At 42.3% G+C, this 4,518-nt stretch overlaps 1 protein-coding gene across 10 annotated transcripts in view; it reads right to left on the bottom strand.

Moving 5' to 3' along the window:
* The window catches only part of LOC106875082 (serine/threonine-protein kinase BRSK2), a 305,025-nt gene that overhangs the window by 155,506 nt on the left and 145,001 nt on the right, over positions 1-4,518 (bottom strand). The gene's annotated exons all lie outside the window — the stretch shown is intronic.

Below are 4,518 nucleotides of genomic sequence, written 5' to 3'. Positions count from 1 at the left end.
GTGTGTGTGTCTGTGTTTGTGCGTCTGTGTTTGTCCCCCCAACATCGCTTGACAACCGATGCTGGTGTGTTTACGTCCCCGTTAACTTAGCGGTTCGGCAAAAGATATCGATAGAATAAGTATTAGATTTACAAAGAATAAGTCCTGGGGTCGATTTGCTTGACTAAAGGCGGTGCTCCAGCATGGCCACAGTGAAATGACTGAAACAAGTAAAAGACTAACTAATTAACCAATCGTTTGTTTAATGTACTGGTTAAACAATTGGTAAGATGTTTGTTAGTCAAAGTTCTTTAATCACCGTTCATGACATTTTCAGTGACTAGGTGACTGTCCTTCACACTCCAAGGTCTGCAACATCTGCTCTGAGTTTGTCTGAGAATTGGTCTTAGCAGACCTTGCAGGCCTTGGAGCACAAGGGGAAGTCACTAAGTCACTGAAAAACATCATGAACGGTGATGAAAGAATTTTGACTAACAAACAACCAATTGATTGTTTAATCAGCGTATTAAACAAACAATCAATCAGTTAGTTGGTTAGATACTTAACCAATTGACTAACAACAAAGAAATGGAAGTGAACCTGGGCATGTGTTGTTATTCTTCCTCTTCATCATCATGATCATCATCATTTAATGTCTATTTTCCATGCTGGCATGGGTTGGATGGCTTGACAGGAACTGGCAAGGCCAGGTTCCATAATAGTCTGTTTTGGATTGGTTTCTGCAGCTGGATGCCCTTCCTAACACCAACCACTTTACAGAGCTTTTTACATGGCACCATTACCAGTGCTTTTTATGTGGCACCAACACCAATGCTTTTTACATAGCACTTTGATTATTATTGGCTATCATTGGCATGATGACTCTCCCAAGACATAACAAAAGCAACACTGAATCATCATCATTGTTTAACGTCTGTTTTCCATGCTGGAATGGGTTGGACGGTTTGACTGAGGTCTGGAGAGCCAGCTGCTGCACCAGGATCCAATCTGATTCGACAATGTTTCTACAGCTGGATGCCCCTCCTAATGCCAACTACTCCGAGAGTGTAGTGGGTGCTTTTTACATGTCACCAGCACGGGAGCCAGTCAGGCAGACATGGCATTGACCATATTTGGATAGTGCTTTTTACATGCCACTGGCACAGGAGCCATTCAGGGGGCACTGGCATCGACCATATTTGGATAATGCTTTTTACATGCCACTGGCACAGGAGCCATTCAGGGGGCACTGGCATCGACCACATTCAGATGATGCATTTTACGTGCCACTGGAACAGGAGCCAGTCAGGGGGCACTGGCCACAGCTACAATTTTGGTTTCACTTGACTCAACAGGTCTTCTCAAGCATATCATAACACCTGATGCATCAAGGGTACTTTTAAATGGGCCAGACACACAACACTGGCATCTCAACAGTTAAATAATTAGTATTATATTTAGTGGAGTAGAGGAAAAATAGGGTCTTATAATAGGACACAACTATCTAGCTAGAAGATTACTATTGACAAAGAGTGTACAAGTCGTTCAGACATTTCCAAGATGGCCAAAAAAATGTCAATATTAATGAAACACCAGGTTCCAGTCTGATTTGGCACAGTATCTACGATTGGATGCCCTTCCTAACACCAACCACTTTGAGAGTTTAATGGGTGCTTCTACGTGCCACCAGCATGGGTGCCATTTGTGTGACACCAGTATCTGCCACGACTGCAATTTTACTCGGCTTGATGGGTCTTCTTCTCAAGCGCAACATAATGCTAAAGGTCCTGCTCGTTCGTCATTGTCTCCGTGAACCCCAAACACTTGAAAGGTGCTTTTTGTTTTGTTTTTGCTTTTTTTTAATCCTTTTTCTTTCAGTTTGGAGAGATTCCAATGCTCGAGACCCTTCACAGAGCTTTTGAGATTTGCAAGAGTGAGGGAGAGAAGGAGGTCTCTTCAAACTGAAGACCAGACTCAAATGTCTGCAACAGAACAAGGGCCATTAAGGGCACCTAAGGAAAAACAATGGAGAATTCTCAGTTTACGATGCTTAAGTAGAACACTTAGCATCAAGTGGCAGCAAAGAGTCTGAAATAACACAATTGAGATGATGAGGGGCATCAAGAGGATCAGTGATGAAATATGATGCAGACACTGGAACTAGATTGGACACATCCTCAGATAAGATCCGGAAAGTGGTTGTATCGTGGCACTAAAGTGACAGTCTGAGGAGAAAAGAGCAGCAGGGCAGCTAAAAACCACATGGTGAAGGACCATTGACAAGGAAAGGCAACAAAAAGGACTGAGGAACTGAAATGAGACCAGATCAGTGACAAAAAACAGAGCTGGTTGGAGAGATCATGTTACAGCCTTATATACCTCATGGTTTAAAGCAGTGGTTCTCAAACTTTTTGAGCCTCTTCCCCCGCCCCTCATGGCCACATAATACTCTCAGTGCCCCCACTCCTATTTTCATGTATAAATAAATATTTCATATTTTACTAATTTATATATACTATGAGTCATTTGATATTTAATATATTATCTAATTTGTATACAATGCTATAATATTATAATAAATTCATAGCATCCCCCAATCCACTGCCTTCCTCCCAACGCCTCCTTTTTCTCTACCACACACCCCACTGCTCCCTTAGGCACCAGCACCCACCTGGACCATCTCAATGCCCACTGAGGAGCAGTAGCGCCCACTTTGAGGACCTATGGTTTAGAGAGAACTAACTAACTAAGGTGCCAGTTAGAAGCATTAAATCAGGTGATAGATTAAGTCTACTTCTCAAGGAAGTTGTGACAAGATTTGAACTCAGGATGCAAAAAGACAGAATAAATGCCACAAGGCATTCAGTCTGACAGTCTCATAGTTCTGCCAATCCACTAGCCTAGATTGGTACTTTTACGTCCTTTTCTACTCTAGGCGCAAGGCCTGAAATATTTGGGGAGGGGGGCAGTCGATTAGATTAACCCCAGTACACAACTGGTACTTAATTTATTGACCCCGAAAGGATGAAAGGCAAAGTCAACCTCGGCGGAATTTGAACTCAGAACGTAAAGACAGACGAAATGTCACTAAGCATTTCGCCCGGCGTGCTAATGTTTCTGCCAGCTCACCACCTTATTGGTACTTTTATATCAACCCCAAAATGATAGAAAGTAAAGCTGAGCTCAGTGAGATTTGAACCCAAAGTACCTTGTTTCAGAACAAATACTGTGAGACATTCTATCCAACAGTCTAATGACCACCAATAAACCAATTTCTTGCCATGTAGTGTCGAGCAATCCTAGTGGAAGGAAACTACAGAAGAAGAGGATGAAGGAAGATCTGGAAAGACGAGAGATGTCCACTGATTTCAGAACTCTGAACCACATGGAAGTGATGACAAGGAGCAGGGAAGGAAATGACAAGGGCATGCAAGGAGACAGGAAAGGACCACAAAGAAATGATAAGGATTCGCAAAGAGATGACAAGGAACCACAAGAAGATGACATGGGCATGTGAGGAGATGGTAAAGGACTGCAAGGAAATGACAAAGATTTGACAGGATATAAGCAAGGGAGATAACAAGGGCATGCAAGAAGAGGGTAAGGGACCACCAAGAGATGACAAGGATGCTGCGCTGGAGATATAGGTATATAGTGATGGTAATGTCCGTGTATGTATATAAACAAGTCATGTGGTTTAACACCACCTCCTGAATCATAAGCATCTTTAGGCAAAGTTCAATGCATTTGGTGCCAGCATTCAAAGCAGAACTCTGGTCCCCTCCCCTGGTTTTTCCTAGTTAAGTAGCCACACACAGAGTATGTCTAAATGAATGGTTCTCAAGCAAGGTCCATATGGCTCTTGGAGATTTGTATAAAATTTTGTTGTTAAAATTTATGTCCACTAAATTTGGTTCTACTTCTACAATACTCAAAATGTTTTAACAATTTTTATACAATTCCTTAATATTCAATTACAAAAATATAATGGGATTTCTTTAAGCATCAAATGGTTATGAGGGCCCTCTTGAGTAAAACAGAAATCAAAGGGGTTCACAGAATTAATATGTAAAGGCGGTGAGCTGGCAGAAACGTTAGCACGCCGGGCAAAATGTTTAGCGGTATTTCATCTGCTGTTACGTTCTGAGTTCAAATTCCGTGAGGTTGACTTTGCCTTTCATCCTTTCGGGGTCAATAAATTAAATACCAGTTGCATACTGAGGTCGATGTAATAAACTTAATCCCTTTGTATGTCCTTGTTTGTCCCCTCTATGTTTAGCCCCTTGTGGGCAATAAAAAAATAAAAGAAGAATTAATATCATCATCATCATCATCATCATCGTTTAACGTCCGCTTTCCATGCTAGCATGGGTTGGACGATTTGACTGAGGACTGGTGAAACCGGATGGCAACACCAGGCTCCAGTCTGATTTGGCAGAGTTTCTACAGCTGGATGCCCTTCCTAACGCCAACCACTCAGAGAGTGTAGTGGGTGCTTTTACGTGTCACCCGCACGAAAACGGCCACGCTCGAAATGGT

Source organism: Octopus bimaculoides, chromosome 11 (assembly GCF_001194135.2).
Source record: "Octopus bimaculoides isolate UCB-OBI-ISO-001 chromosome 11, ASM119413v2, whole genome shotgun sequence".
NCBI lineage: Eukaryota > Metazoa > Mollusca > Cephalopoda > Octopoda > Octopodidae > Octopus > Octopus bimaculoides.
This window is presented reverse-complemented; position numbering and strand designations above follow the sequence as displayed.